This window comes from Musa acuminata, chromosome BXJ2-2 (genome assembly GCF_036884655.1).
Source record: "Musa acuminata AAA Group cultivar baxijiao chromosome BXJ2-2, Cavendish_Baxijiao_AAA, whole genome shotgun sequence".
Lineage (NCBI taxonomy): Eukaryota > Viridiplantae > Streptophyta > Magnoliopsida > Zingiberales > Musaceae > Musa > Musa acuminata.
The window spans coordinates 12,831,343-12,848,567 of NC_088339.1; the positions used below are offsets into that span (position 1 = coordinate 12,831,343).

General features: G+C 40.3%; 1 long non-coding RNA gene across 5 annotated transcripts; it reads left to right on the forward strand.

Moving 5' to 3' along the window:
• The first annotated feature begins 206 nt into the window (after positions 1-206).
• LOC103972965 (uncharacterized) lies at positions 207-15,086 on the forward strand. 5 transcript variants are annotated; one of them, XR_001976441.2, is made up of 5 exons: positions 207-323; positions 427-485; positions 651-782; positions 1,234-1,360; positions 13,662-15,086. It is a non-coding gene; the product is annotated as an uncharacterized LOC103972965 (long non-coding RNA). The 5 variants fall into 5 exon arrangements; XR_010484340.1 differs by having other exon boundaries at positions 232-485; positions 13,662-13,845; positions 14,526-15,086; XR_010484338.1 differs by having other exon boundaries at positions 237-485; positions 13,592-15,086.
• Positions 15,087-17,225: the final 2,139 nt, after the last annotated feature.

Below are 17,225 nucleotides of genomic sequence, written 5' to 3' on the forward strand. Positions count from 1 at the left end.
TCTCAAATATATGAGCAACACATATCTCTTGCCAACATGTAGCTTAAGGCTCTTCGAGTTGGTCATTTCATTATACGCGGATTAAAAATGTGCACTTCACCGACAAGGTGATCAACGGCTGAAAATACAGATCCGGTTCGGCCTCAGAACCCAGTTTCTAAATGAGCCGGATTGAGCTCCATCTGGCCCGGCCCAAACACTAACCTCACGAACCAAGAACCGGAGCCACAGCCGAAGAGAGCCGGCATCAAGATGAACGTCCTGGTCGCTGCGATCCGCTCTCGTCAGCCCCCGCGCTGCTCCCGCTCCCCCTCCCCTGGACGGTGCCCATCTCCTTCTTCGATTCCACCCCCACCCCCGTCTTGCAGCGCAAGACAAGTATTGGCACTTCATGAGTTCTGATCCATTTTATTTTATTTTCAAAAGAGTAAGCGATGAAGCCGGGATTGGAATCAGTACCTTGCGACATACTGTTAAATCTTAAGGTGGGTTCTGTTCGATGCTTTCTAGGTAAGTCCTAGACTTCTTTCGATTGCTTGCTTGCGCCCGGAGAAGGGTAATACAATTCGGACTCCTCCCTTGTCCTCTATTTGTCTGATTCATACAATACAAAATGAACGAAATCTGCAATTTGATGAGAGGCTTCATAGGCTAAGCGTGTTGGGAATTATTTCCTTCCACGGATGCTGCTATGCGAAATTGTGGTGTCCACCTACATTACTTTGGAAACGCGAGTCTGCCCTTGCTGAGAACTACTTCAGGAAGGTGGTTAACTTCGAACGGTACGTCATGGTTCAATTCTTGGGTTGCACAACTTTCTGATCAATTGAGCATCCCTGCTTCTATTCATTTCTTGTATCTCTGCTCTGCATCAGAAAGCACATTCCTTTTCAATTAAATTAGGATTTTTTTTCCCCCTTCTTTTCTTCTTTCCTTCCTCCAAATAATATCCTGTGTTGTGTGTTTTTTCTCTTTGTTAGAGTTGAAATACCTCAATAACCAACTCTTTTAACGGACAAGCAACTCCGACAAGTCCAACCAAATGTCTCTAAACTTCAACTATTTCTATTTCACGTAGTATAAAAAAAACTTTATTATGAGCATGCTATATGGTTAGTCTTACATTTGCCTTTGTTTCTTACTTTATGTGAAAACTTCTAGTGAATTCTTCTTACATATTAAAGCGTAGTACTCTTTCTTGGTTCTAAAGAAAGTCTATATATTTATTGTTAGAGAGCATAATGTTCTTCATGAATTATATTTTCGGCGACTCAACTACCATGCAAAATGGAATAGAGAGATGGAATCTAAAAGGATACTAGTCTGCAACCTCTCGGACTATGCCGAGTACCTCTTTCAGGTTAACTTTAATATATGAGAACTTTTCCTTCTGCTAGCCTAGCTGGTTTTGTGTATTCTACTTGACACTTATCTACTTGTGACTTGTAAGGCTGTTTATATATTATGTTGTTGCTATTAGTCTTCTCAAAGATTTTATTACCAGTTTAGAACTACTAAGCTGTTGGCTGTTGTTTTCTCTTTGCCTGGCCATTCTTATCACTTGTTTAACTGAAAACATTTCCATACCAATGTTTCTGGTCTTCATTTCGAATTACTTCTATTGTGCACTCTACACAATCTTTGTAACACATAATTTCCTTTGCATTTCTGAGGTTGCATCAACTAAATTGAGTCGTTTGAAGTCAAACCTTTTCTTTCCTCCATATCTGCTTACACTTCTTAGATTCTATCAACTACATTAAATTGTCTAAAGTGAATATGTTTTCTTTTTTCCATAGCCTTGTTTCTGAATGGATGTCTTCTACACCAACAAACCCTGCCACAATTCCCTCCCCATATTGCCTTGTGTTCAAGAAAACTCTCCATTACCAACCTGAGCTGTATTTGCCTAAGTAACCTTCTCTGTTCTCTGTCTGCAACGCTTGCTGTATCGATAGCTATAGAAGGATATAATGGTAATTGTCCAATATGAAATTCAGTCGCTAATTTTCAATATGCAAAAAGCGCAATGTCCACCTTAAACATATTGCACAAGATGTCATCTGAGAGCCAAGCTTAAGAGCTGAGCTTTGATTCATTGGCTGCATAATTTGGAACAGTTCTCTAGGAGTCTATTTTGCCATCATTCAAAATGCACCATACTTTGAACTCCAGAATTTCACCTTCTTTTTGCACCTTTTGATGTAGAACAGATTATGTTATATATGGTCTTTACAGGTTAGGGATAGGAAATTAGAAGTCTGAAGCAATGCTAACAGTTTTTTATTATGATACAAGTTGGTTGTTGTTCATGATTAAATCTAAGGCTAAACTTCTGTTTATTATGCAAAGCATTGAACCAACAACATGATTCTTGTTTCTCATCCATGGCTACTATCACAAAGCGGGAGCTAGTTTCTTGGACATGTGCAGAACGTAAATGTATGTTCTTGCTTCTCTGTGTTCAAATTGGAAAAGTCTCAGGTTTATGATTCAGAGTTCAACTTCTTGTTCCAAGCACTTCCAGCATCAATTGGTTGATGACTAGCATGATACTTTTTCCAACATTAAGAAAATCATATACCTTGTTATCTCATAAGTGTTTGGTATCTGTCTGAAGCAAGGTTGATTCACTTTATTTTTGTCACAGACTAAACATGGATGAGTTTAGGAAACAAATCTCTTAGACTGTTCTTGGATAGTCTTCTCTCTCTCTTTTTTCAATCTAAGCAATTAAGCTGGAGGATTTGGATATGATGTTCTATACATTGTTCAGAAAACTTGCTTCCAAACATTCCACATAGGCCAGTAGGATTGATCAGTCTTGTAGTGTGCATAACTTTGTCCCTCATGCTTTGCAGGGATAATGTTTCTGAAACCATGGCCATCTTGTCATTGAGTTTAAGGATTTTATTCCTATTTTAGGTAATATTTCAGTTCTACATTAAGAAGAGCAAAGTCATTCCAGAAAGACGATGATCTAATGATGAGGAGAACAAGTGCTAGCTTTTAACAATTTCATTCAGGTCCCTTATCCTCTCCATACGAACTGTGATTAAGATCTAAGAAACTTTGAGATTAGGTGTAATTACTGGTATCATGGTAGAGCTTTCTGGATTCCAAACTACTATGTTTGTACGTCTTCCTTTGGCTACCTAAGTTAAGCATGCCACTAACGATTGGCTACTGCTTTTACTGAACTACTTGTGATAACTTCGTGACCTGAACATCTTCTCAGGGCATGTGACTCAAAACATTCTACATGATAGAATAAGTGATACATTTGAATTACTTGGTGATACAGTTATATAAGTTTTTCTTTTTCTATTTTACGGTGGATGCACTATTTATTTATCATGATTTTGGTGCTAATTTTTCTTTAAATTTTCCAGAGAAAACAGTTTTATTCTGTGGACTTTCTCGAGAGGGACATCGTTAAAGAACACAAGTTTCACCTTTACGTAGTAACCTCTCGAGAACACATTTTTTTTCTCGAGTAACCTATGTCCGATTATACAGAACACAAGTTCCGACTTTACGTAGGTTCGATAGGGTATTCCATCCTCCTAAGAAATATGTGTGACATATTAAATGGGAGGATGTTGAGGATATTGATCCTCAGACCTACTTGGAGGCTATTACGAGTATAGACTCCAGGAAGTGGCAAGAGACCATGAATTCTGAGATAGATTTCATGTACTCTAACAATGTTTGGAACTTAGTTGATACTCCCGAGGGTATTGTACCCATTGGTTGCAAGTGGATCTTCAAGAAGAAGATCGGAGTAGATGAAAAGGTAGAGACCTGTAAAGCAAGGCTAGTGGCTAAGGGGTATCGTCAAAGGCAAGGTTTTGACTATAACGAAACCTTCTCACCCGTAGTCATGCTAAAATTTATCTGAATTCTATTGGCTATTGCAGCACACTATGATTATGAGATCTGACAGATGAACGTGAAAATTACGTTCCTCAATGGTAATCTTGAGGAGGTGTATATGATACAACCCGAGGGATTCGTGTCCAATGATAGTCCAGATAAAGTGTGTAGGTTGCTTAGGTTTATTTATGGACTGAAGCAAGCTTCCCGAAGTTGGACCATAAGATTTGATGAGGCGATCATATCTTATAACTTCATTAAGAACGAAGATGAGCCTTGTGTGTACAAGAAAATAAGTGGGAGCGCTATCACCTTTTTGGTGCTATATGTGGATGACATCCTGATTATTGGGAATGATATAGGAATGCTCTCCACAGTAAAGGCTTGGCTATTTAGATACTTTTCCATGAAGGATTTAGGAGAAGCATCCTATATATTGGGGATTCAGATTTATAAAGATAGATCCAAGAGGATGCTTGGCTTGTCCTAATATGTACATAGACACCATTATCAAAAGGTTTGGTATGGAAAATTCCAAGAGATGTCTCATACCAATGAGACATAGTATATCATTTTCTAGGAGTATGTCTCAAAGACTCCTGAAGAAAGGGTAAACATGGATAGAATACCCTATGCATCGACAATAGGGTCTATCATATATGTTATGTTATGTACCAGGCCTGAGATAGCGCATGCTCTAAGTATCAAGAGCAGGTATTAGGTAGATCCAGGCTTAAAGCACTGAAAAGCAGTAAAGTGTATCCTTAAGTACTTGAAAATGACTAAGGATCTTTTACTGATATATGGAGGAAGTAGCCTTAGGGTTAAGGGCTACATGGACTCGAGCTTCTAGTCCGATGTCGATGATAGCAAGTCTAATTCAAAGTATGTGTTCATCATGAATGGAGGAACAGTATGTTGGAAGAGTTTCAAGCAAGACACTACTGTTGACTCGACCACAAAGGCAGATTATATTGCTGCGATAGAGGCAGCAAAGGAGGGAGTTTAGATGAAGAAGTTCATCACAGATCTAGGAGTCGTTCCAAGCAGCGAGGAGCCGATTCCCTTATATCGCGACAACTACGGGGCGATTGCTTAAATGAGGGAACCAGGTCTCATTAGAAGTGTTCTAAGGAGGTTCCAGCTTATTAGAGAGATCATGACCCGAAGAGATGTAGCAGTGGAAAGAGTTCTATCTGAAGATAACATCGTAGATCTACTGACAAAACCGTTGTCTCAAATTGTCTTTGAGCGTCATACAGGTCCGATAGGTATTCGACATTAAGGTGATTGACTTTAGGTCAAGTGGGAGATTGCTAGTCATAGGTGTCCTGCAAGCTAATCACATGAGTGATGACACGTATGACTTGATACACAATCTTTTTTCTTATTATTATTATGATATTCTCTCACTTTATATTGCTTGTTGCATATATATATTGTGATGTCTATAGATCTGTGCAATGAGAATCGGATCGTGATGAGATTATGATGATGAGATCGATTCACCTTTAAACACAGACCCTAAATAATCCTAGTCATAGGTTACTCGAGAGGGACATCGAGATAACTGGATAGACTGGTGTACTGTATACTCGTCCATATGATGGAGGTGGCTAGTCTCATAGCTGTTTGTGTGGGGATACTAGGGATACAGTGCAGGTGCTAATTGGAGAATAGGTTCACTGATTGATTCGCTTACGGAATGATGGATGGTTGATGATACCTCATTGTTAGACAGTGATTCCGTCGTCCTAGTAGTGTACCTGGTCCTCAAACTTGAGACACTAAGGATGTCCTGTATGATTACTCCACTCTTTGATTTTGGACTTATACTACAGTCGGTCATTGGGAGTGGCAGCCAACCTTACGAGGGCTATTGAATGTCAATAGAGTATCATCCGCTCTCGGTATCATGAGAAGAATATCCTGTGTGTTCTTGATCAGACAAATCCTTAGCCAAGGTTATTCGGATTAAGAGAGAGAGTTCTTCGGGAGAATCCGATTAGAGCGAGACTCGAGGAGAAACCGTATGGGCCTGACAGCATCATGCCTGGTATACGGTCTCTGGGATATTATATGGATGAGGGACTATAGGTACAAGGTAACTGAGGACAGATAGATCCAAAGGATTATATTCTCATGTATCATCTAGGAACTGCGATGTAGTGGCATAGTACATCCGTAGTCGATGAGTCGAGTGAATTATTATGGAGATCAAGGTCTGCCATATCGAATCGTACCGCCCGATACGGGTGGTACGTACCGGTCCGACAAACCAGCGGTACGCGGATCGCCCGGTACCGTCCGCACTGTAGCAGTGCACTGTAGCAATGCTACAGTGCTCGGTGAACCTGGGTGTACCGCTCGGTACACCATACTGTACCGGTACCGAGCCCAGGTTGAAATACCGGTACGGTACGATATTGTGAACCTTGATGGAGATAATAATTCACTGAGCTAGAAGGAGTTCTATCAGGTATGACTCATAGACAACTCGATATTGGTCCAAAGAGTCACACACATATGGTAGGCGTTGCGACGAGTAGAGGTTCAGATATGAGATATCCGTTGAAACCCTTTTCTTATTGGATATCCAATAAGCCCATAAATTATTGGATCTCATGAATAAGATCCAATAAGAGCTAATAAGAGATTATTGGATAGAGACCCACTAATATAAGAGGCTTGGGTAATTGGATGGAGATCCAATACCCAATAGGACAAGATCCATTAGGGTTAAGTTAATTGGAGGCCTTTATAAATAGGAGGGAATCAAATGCCCATAGGCTAGGGCTTCCTAGTTGTCATCTTCTACTCTCCTCTCCCCTTCTCCTCCTTAGATAGTAGGTGTGGAGATTTGGGCAACGATTTGAGAAGCGTCGTCATAGCCTTGCTGTGTGGATCACCGCTAGAGAGGAGGACACTTGAACTCCTTCGTCTAATCTCACAGATCTATAGGAATTCAGGGATATACGATCTCCCTAGGTAAAACACTATCTCACATGTGGATTTAAGTTTTGCAGGTTTTTGCGCACCAATCTTCGCACGACGATGAACACCTCTTTGGGAAATTTGGGGTTTTTGTTTTTTGTTCTTCTACTGCACATGTGATGTCGCACCTAGATTTCTCAATAGAGGACAACCAATACATGTGCCCGTTTTAAGGAAACAAGCGTTGAGGTGTAGAGAAATGAGTCGCTTAGAGGAGCGGGCTTCCAAGATTGACATTCAGAGGAATGACCAACCCTTCGCACAAGAGGCACCCAAGGACAAGTGAGCTAGGAAGAACGTATAGCGCATAAAGGTTAGGATGACTGAGTTCGAATTACGGCTCGATATTGGTAACCAAACTTGACGGTGATCAAGGCAAGCTAGGCACTTGGTAAACGATGAGATTGTGCAAGGCGGGATGGGTTGCTCAGCAACTGAAAGTATTATGCAAAGCTCACAGAGGTAAGGGGAATTGCTAACTCGAAGAATTCAATACTCATGCAAGGGCTTGTATGCAGATGATAGAATGTCCGTAGCCATCCCAAGGCAATCGAAACTCAGCGTCATAGAGCATTGAAGCATTCTTTTCGACGTAGAAAGGATACGTCCGTAGGAGGCTGAAGTGTATAGCAAGTTCAACAAGTTGTTCGACCTTGATAGGTGCAGCGAGGGCTGTATTGGCTCACAGTCGAATCTAGCAAGTGCGTTCGTGGGGGCAGAACGATGCACAGTTTGTTCAGCAAGGCGGAGTAGTATAAGGGGATGGTGGTCTCCGAAACTTCTAGAGGGAAGGATGCGAAGAAAATAGTTGCTCTAACGGATAGATATCCAGGAGAGATAAGTCCCGGTTCTCTAGAGGGAGAATCATATGCAACGGACCGCACATGTTGAGGGGTACCTTAAGACAATAACTCTATAAAACTCAACGGACCGAGCGAGTAGCGAGGAGTCGTCACATGATCTCGTATGAGGTAATGCGTTGGTGGACGCATTGCTAAATCAAGTGGTGGAGCGACCAAAGGCAACGCCAAATTAAGGCACACTTGGTGTCGATATACAGATCGGACTCAACAAAGGGCTGACTCGTGGAATGGTGGGCGCGAGGGCTACCATCCTCGTAACCCTCGTGCCTCGTAAGGATGGTAGCCCTCGTAGAATGGTCCTCAGATTTGAGACACCAAGGATGTCCTGTATGAGTACTCGATACTTTGATTCTGGACTTATAGTACAGTCGATCATTGGGAGTGGCAGCCAACCTTACGAGGGCTATTGAATGTCAATAGAGTATCATCCACTTTCGGTATCATGAGAAGAATATCCTGTGTGTACTTGCTCAGACAAATCCTTAGCTAAGGTTATTCGGATTGAGAGAGAAAGAGTTCTTCGGGAGAATCCGATTAGAGCGAGACTCGAGGAGAAACCGTATGGGCTTGATAGCACCATGCTCGGTATACGGTCTCTGGAATATTATATGGATGAGGGACTATAGGTACATGGTAACTGAGGACAGATAGATCTAAAGGATTGGATTCTCATGTATCGTCTAGGGACTGCGATGTAGTGGCCTAGTACATTCGCAGTCGACGAGTCGAGTGAATTATTATGGAGATAATAATTCATTGAGCTAGAAGGAGTTCTATTAGGTATGACTCACAGACAGCTCGATATTGGGCCCAAAGAGTCACACACATATGGTAGGCGTTGCGACGAGTAGAGGTTCGGATATGAGATATCCGTTGAAGCCGTTGTCTTATTGGATATCCAATAAGCACATAAATTATTGGATCTCATAAATAAGATCCAATAAGAGCTAATAAGAGATTATTGGGTAGAGACCCACTAATCTAAGAGGCTTGGGTAATTGGATGGAGATCCAATACCCAATAGGACAGGATCCATTAGGGTTAAGTTAATTGGGGGCCTCTATAAATAGGAGGGAATCAAAGGCCCATAGGCTAGGGCTTCATAGTTGTCATCTCCTATTCTCCTCTCCCCTTCTCCTCCTTAGATAGCAGGTGTGGAGATTTGGGCAACGATTTGAGAAGCGTCGTCACAGCCTTGCTGTGTGGATCACCGCTAGAGAGGAGGGCACTTGAACTCCTTCATCCAATCCCACAGATATGTAGGAATTCAGGGATATACGATCTCCCTAGGTAAAACACTATCTCACATGTGGATTTAAGTTTTGCAGGTTTTTGTGCACCAATCTTCGTATGACGACGAACATCTCTTTGGGAAATTTGGGGTTTTTATTTTCTGTTCTTTTGCTGCGCATGTGATTTCTCAACAGAGGGCAGCCAGTACATGTGCCCGTTTTAAGGAAACAAGCGTTGAGGTGTAGAGAAATGAGTCGCTTAGAGGAGCGGGCATCCAAGATTGGCATTCAGAGGAATGACTAACCCTTCACGCGAGCGGCACCTAAGGACAAGCGAGCTAGGAAGAACGTATAGCGCACAAAGGTTAGGATGACTGAGTTCGAGTTATGGCTCGACATTGGTAACCAAACTTGACGGTGATCAAGGCAAGCTTGGCACTTGGTAAAAGATGAGATTGTGCAAGGTGGGATGGGTTGCGTAGCAACCGAAAGAATTATGCAAAGCTCACAGAGGTAAGGGGAATTGCTAACTCGAAGAATTCGATACTCATTCAAGGGCTTGTACGCGGATGATAGAATGTCCGTGGCCATCCCAAGGCAATCAAAACTCGGCGCCATGGAGCATTGAAACTTTCTTTTTGACGTGGAAAGGATACGTCCGTCGGAGGCTGAAGTGTGTAGCAAGTTCAATATATTGTTAGGCCTTGATGGGTGCAGCGAGGGCTGCATTGGCTCACAATCGAATCAAGCAAGTGCGTTCGCGGGGGCAGAACAATGCATAGTTTGTTCAGCAAGGCGAAGTAGAATAAGGGGATGGTGGTCTCCGAAACTTCTAGAGGGAAGGATGCGAAGAAAAAAGTTGCTCTAACGGGATAGATATCCAGGAGAGATAGTCCCAGTTCTCTAGAGGGAGAATCATGTGTAACGGACCGTACATGTTGAGGTGGTACCTTAAGACAATAACTCCACAAAACTCAATGGACCGAGCGAGTAGCAAGGAGTCGTCACATGATCTCGCATGAGGTAATGCGTTGGTGATCAAGTGGGGGAGCGACGCAAGGCAACGCTAAATTAAGGCACACTTGGTGTCGATATAGAGATCAGACTCAACAGAGGGCTGGCTCGTGGAATGGTGGGCGCGAGGGCTACCATCAACTCAATGCAAATCGAGGGGCGGAGCAACTTGGGTGGAATTTGGTGAAGTGCCCAGGTCGTATAAAGGGAGTCGACATAGAAGATAAAACATGAAGCGGAGGCACGAAGCTTTCCTTGGATAGAAGTCATGGACATGAACTCTTACAGACGCATGAGCGGGATCATGTCGTTCCATGGGTCCCTCATTCTGATGGAGCGGACTCATCCTATATGGTGCCAAAGATGAAGGGAGCTTCGAGGCATATGCACCTTATCTCGGTGAAGCATTTGATGAGGTAACTAAGGTGATTCAACTTGCAGAGGCGAAGTTAGGGTCAGAAGGCCTTGGCACAAGGCAAGAGAACACGAAGGTGGGTACTCTTGAAGAATATGCCATAGTGCTATTATTTGAGTTGTTACGAAGGAAGCAGTGCACAACAGAGATTGTGCTGGGGGGAAGAGGCCTAGGATCCAGATAATGGGGCACTAATTTTAGCGAAGTCGGTGGACTTTGGGAGTTGTTAGACGAGGGACTGTCTTAAAGCTATACTTCGTCCGGGTGTGACCCAAGAGTGAGTGGACGAAGGTCGATTGTCAAAGGAGCAAATACAATCGGTAGTGGTAGAGGCCCTGCGATGTGTTGGTAGAGGCCACACATGGAGACATCGTAGTCCGAGTTCATCCCACAAAGATCAAAATGCAATGGAGATGTCACCAAGAGGGCGACATGGTGCAGCGGATCGTGGTGGAACACTTCGAGGCAATGTGACACACAAGGGACTAGTTTCACGAGGGACTGGGTTATACAAAGGTATGATGGTGAGCTACTGGGAGTTCCACTTTGATGAACAACACGACGACAACAATGGCTATGGATTCAAGGAGTGAATGTCATGGTACCGTAGAGGTGGGCCTTCTATGCGTGCATCAGATGAAAGCCTTGGTCATCAACATATAGGGTTGTGTACCACCGAGGGAGAATTCCGAGTGTAAGTACTAGTGAGTCCCATGGGGGGACTTGATCATATAGAGGCATGATCGGAGCAACTGGAGAGTTGGACTGCTCTAGAGTTTATATTCGCTTAAGGGAGCTCGGCAAGTCAAAGGACAAGACCGAGTAAGCGAATGTTGCTACCAAGAAAGCTAAGGAGAATAAAATTGACTTGAGCCCTACAACATGATGGCAAAGGCCATGCATGGGATTTGTAATTTGTCTTTCCATCGACCAAGGGGAATTGCTCAGAAAACACAGAGGTATTGAAGCAGGTGGTCGAAAGGGGCGAGGAAGCACGATAAGTTTAGAGGGACTCAGCTACCCACAACCAAGAGTCGGTTAGAATTGAGGTGGACTCGGAGAAGTGTTATAGTGCCGCAGAGGCAGATCTACCAATCACGAAGAAAGGGACGCAGATGCGAGGTAACAGATAGTATTGCCATGGGCATGGCAGCGCCATGGTACCAAGTGGCAGGGCTTCCGTGGAGTCATCAATCCCTTGCTCTCATGGAGGGAGAGCGTTGGTCGTGAAAGGGGCAGAGGAGGAGGAGAATGCAGAGGCAAGCTCCAAGTATTGAGATAAGGCTAAGGGGTAGAGGTCAGGGAACTTTGTAAGACTAGTGTCAATGAGCTTCTCATCAAGATAGCCGAAAGTAAAGAACTTCAGGTCGATGCAAGGAGTGTTATACCTTTTCCACTCAAAGGAGTAGGCGATAGAAATGATGGAGAAGATGGTACAATCCCAAAGACGACCAAAACTATTAGAGACTTGCTTTAAGTCAAGATGAAATTTTACTTTTTATTCGGGTAAAACTTCTTACATTCCAAAGTTCGATGGCAATGAGAAGGTGAATCGTAATAGCTAACTCAACGCAAGGAGTACAAAGACTTCGAGTGCTTCAGAAGTGTGAGCAAAGAGTAGGTGAAGGCTAGTAACCATCTCGATGCATGGAGTACAACTCTCGAGGAGGCGGGCGAAGTCGAATAACCTTTGCCTTCTCAACCCTTAAGAAATTGTGCAAAACCGAGTACCCTAATTCTCTTATTTATCTAGTAGAGGAGCTTTGCACAGGTTCAAAGACCCCTCGAAGAAACTTAGCAGAAGACAATAGTTGTTGAATCCTCACCAATAGTGATCGGTGCTACTGAGAGTTGACTGTCTGCTTCATTTCCCAGCAGAATGCCAATCAAAAGCAGAAGTGATGCGAACCTACTTGAAAGAGACAACTAAGTGGAAGAGAAATCGATGGGCGAATTTTGCAAAGGAAAGACCTCAAAAACTTTAAAGTCTGCAAGGCGATGTTCGTTAAAACTCTAATAGACATTCACTCAATTTAAGCGGCGTGAGACGTTTGAGAGACTAGCGCATAACAAGGATGGCATTTTCCTTCATCTGAAGGATCTGTAGGAACTAACAAGGATCAACATAACTTGACTGACCCCACATCGGAGTCAGAGTCATTGGCGGGTTGAAGCTGCATGACGGATCAAAGTTAGACTACTCAACAACAGCAGTGGAGAGCAGTTGGGAGCCAAGAAGCGCGTTGCAACTGTAATAGAAGATTGAGGACTTAGCAAAGGCGAGGAGATGCAGCGTCTACAAAGGCTTTGATGAGGACGTTAAAGGAATAAGTGGGGGAGAATATCACGGACAAAGCTGTAAACAGGGTGTTTGATGTAATGTTCATGTATGTCCGTGTCTTTCGGCTTTGTTTATGCTTTGCACAGCATGTAGAGGGCTGGCAGTAAGCTTGGTAGTCTTATTTTGGTTAGTCTATGGTGGACCACCTTGGACTCTTTGTTGTGTGATTGTTTAGAGCTTGCAAAGTCTATGTTTGTAATTTGCATTGGCTATCATGTGTTTGTTGAAATGGTTGCTTGTGAATCTCAAGTGAAACACTTTCTCTAACATGTATTCTCTTTTGTAGATCCTTAAGGTATATAGGAGATTTCAGGGAGGCTGACCCTTTACGGACGGACACGCAAAAGTGCCGCACGACTTAGGCAAAATCAAATGAGTTCGTGACAGTACAGTGCTCCAAAATTTTCTAGACATAGGAATCACCAAGAAGGAAAATGACAATGTGCTATCGGGTGATGTTTATTTTAAAGCAATGGATATTTGAACAATCTTTTGATCCTAAGCTCAAGTATCATAATTATTTGTCAGAGCAAAAGAGATGTTTATGAAAGATATAATTCTATATGCTTGTTATTATTCCATTAGGAAGATCATTGAGACTTTTATGTGTTTTTGTTGAAGTTCATCTTGTGGCACAATTTGGAGATGAAGTTGTAAAATTTCAGTTTTCAGTCTGCTTCTTGTGTTTTGAGCTACAAAAACATGGTGAGAGTTATAGGTTTTTGTAGTAAAATTCACATAAGCTAAACTAGTTCAGGTAACAAAAAGGACTATTTAATTTATTTGTGGATCTTGCAGTTTTATTTGTTTATACTCGGATCTTTTTTTTGTTTGTTTTATTGATATATATTGATAGGGAATGAAGCTTTTGAATTCTATACAAATGACAATGATGATTTTGACACTATTTCTTTCTGCATCTGGAGGGGCGTGATGCTGTTAATGGTATTCCTGACAGTTCTCAAGATTTTTGGTGGAGTTCTTCTGGCCATACTTGTCAGAAAAGCTTTAGGAGTTTGACATATACAGTAGATAATGAAACTGATATTCTCTGCTCAGCACAAATTTACCTGTGAAAGGCATGTAAGTCTTGGGTTGTAGGCATGAAAGGTATGTGAAAGGCATGAAAAGCTTTAGCTCTTGGGTTGTAGTTATCCTTTCCTTTAAAGTTGGAAGAAGTCGAGCATGTAAGTCTCCTGAGTTCCGATGGTCTGGAATAATTTTTACATTTTTTTATCCTCTGCCTACTTGATAAAAAGGTGTAAACTAGTCTTGCATGCATGTTGCATATAAATACATAGTACTTTTTATGCAAAGAATTAAATATTTGAGGGAGCAAAATATTGTTCCTTTTATGTTGGGGCATTAATATTTATGAAATTTAAAGTCTTTTTAAATCTTGAGTGGGTTTTATTTTTGTGCTTATAATTTTTTTGTTTTTAGCGATTTAGCATTATTTAAATAATAGTCTTATGTTACATGAAGTGCAATTTATTTAAAAGGAAGATCATCTACTTTATATAGTTGCTCCATGTTTAAGAAATGCTGAAATTCAATGTACTTTGTGAAAATAGGTCTTTGGTACACCCTATAGGTGGAAACTCCAATGCGGTACAATTTAGTTCAGCTCTCGTTTCTTTCCTAACAACAAGTCACTATTATATTGCTACCTATAATTTTTATTTTGATTTTTGCCTGTGCTGTCTCTTGTTCCAAGTTATAGTTACATGGAGCCATAGTTTTTTAGTTTGTAACATGGTACCATATAACCTTGTTCGACGCGTGAGCAGGCGGCGGCGGCGGAGAAATTCAAGCCCTGCAGTGCAGCATACAAGACATTATGTGATGATTTAGCTATGGGCGAATGTAGATTTAGATCAAGTCAACAGAGTTGGTTCATCAGTGTATCAATGAGTACAAAAAGCTTTCCGCAATTCATCAGTTCTCGTAATATATGGAGCATCAAATTCATATCGAAGTGATCCAAAGTGCAACCGTTAGAACTTTTCAGTTTCTCATCATCTTTCTGTCCAGGTCCAGGTTTGAGCATTGTTTTCTCACAAGGCATCGAACACCATCCTGGGAATGGGGGAGTACATAAAGGATCTTCCAAACTTATGAAATGTAAAGTGTTTATGTAGATGGTTTTGGGGGTACCAACACTCAGCAACTACTGATGGAAACTATTTTATTTGGAGTATTAAGTGTTTATTAAGCCAAGTAACTTGGATCAGGAAATTGTATTTATGGCTAAATCATGGCTTGTGTCATCTCTCTGGACCAATGTCAACTTTGAACATTGTTTTGGTCATACAAGAAGAAATTTACCAAACCATTCATATTCTCATCAATCATGATTTGCACAAGGCTTTGACTAATGCAGAATTTGAGGAGATGCCAATGTAGACAATCTTATAACTTTTTCCATAATTGGACACTACATTGATGATCACCCAGGAATAATCTTTCCATAATTGGAAGAGTTATTGAAGTGTTTTAAATCTTCTTAGTTCTAATATTATTGTTGTATGAATATGGATATATAAATCTTGTAAGCATAAAAACAATAGATATAAAGATTGCGATGCATACCTTTTGATGCTGTTCAGAAAACCTTTTCTCTGATCTACGAGCGCACTATCGTCGAATCTGAGATCTGTAGAAATATCGATCTGTAAGGAGAACTGGACTTATCTTCTCATCTCTTTCTATCTTTTCACGTGACCATTATGATCGATGGATTTAGAGATAAAAAAGAATATGAGAGAAAATATGTAATTACTCATTGACTGATTCACGTAACTAGGGAAGATGAGAGAATATCTGTAATCTCTTGATCATGTCACGTATTCATACATTCGTATACCTGTGTATTCGTATATCCGCTTATGTAATTATTGTGTATTATTATGAGTCATAAGAGATTCTATCTATTTATAGGTAAGAACAAACGGTCTATGATAAGTAATTAGGAAAATTTCTTCCGATCATCTTATAAGGAATTCTATTATAATTAGACTTTCTCTCTGTTGACCGATAATCATAATTAGAATATAATTATATTTATAATATATCTTATTATGAATATATAATATGAGTGATAGAGTTTTATTCAAAGTATGTAAATTTAGGATGGTAAGTGATTTGTAGAGGTCATAGTCTTGCTTTTCTCATAAGAAAATTTATGGGATTGTACTGCTTATTGCTTTCTGCAAGGCTGAGAGCATTACAATTTAATTATATTAGGATATCATCCATTAAAAATAGGGTTATGTTTAGTTAAGATGATAGGAAAAGAATTCATTTGGGAATATACTCATCTATCAGTTATGTTTAGAAAGATAATCTAATATACATATATCTTGGATGCTGAATAGTGATTTGACATCGATTTGCACTCTGAGTGATTGTCATATATGTATATGGGTCTTGCTTACTTATTGATGATAATAAAGTTTTAGTTGAACCAGAGATAAAAGACATTGATATTGTTTTTCTAATTGTGTGATTGACCGCCAGACATTAGTTAAATTTGGAGGTTATTTACCTGTGTCGAATCTCAATCAAGATAATATGAAGTTGATGAATATTGCCATGTAACGGTTATTATTAAATATCTTATTTAATAATAACGTAACCGTTCTTATTAAGATTCATAATTTATTATCATGAATTTCTTCATTTATTATGGTTTAAATGATTTCAGTTTCTTATTCTTTATGCATGAAACCGTTATTATTAAATTAAATATTTAATATCATTAAGTTCTTCATTATGGTCCAAACGTTACAAATTTGAATTAATTCTTGAATGTTATGAGTTGGTGATGATAAATGTTCTTGATGGGAGAACATCTATATATACATGAGGATTTTGGTCCCTTGGCTCAATCATCTCTTTGAAGCGAAAGGCTTTCCTACACCATATAAAGTGAGAGTTCTGAGCCGAGAAGAACCAAAGTTCAAGAAGAAACCTCTGCAGAAACTCTTGGCGACAATGGCTGGAGGTACGCTATTTCGTTTCCGCATTAGTTTTATTGTGTTTCTATTACAATGATTTAGAAACACAAGTTGGCTTCATTAAAATATCTTACATATCATACTATTGATGAATTCCAGAAATATTGATTGAATTACAAATAGAGATAGAAATTAAATTATTATTTAACTAATATTTGGTATTGGATTAGTAATGGAAACTCCTTACATAACGACATTAGTTAAACTGAAAGTGCAACCATGACAATTGTCTGTTAAAGGTTTTGTGAGATACAATCTCTCTTATTTGAGTGTCTTGAATTTATTTGTGATTAATCAAATTGAAAGTTTGAGATTATATTTTGATTAGAATAAGATGATGATGATACAGATTAATAACTTTTTTTTTAAAGTAATGATAATTTATTTGATTAATTATAGGGTGCAAAAAAATCTCTTTTAAAGATTGATATATGACTTGATTATCACTAGCTAAACAATTGATAATATATG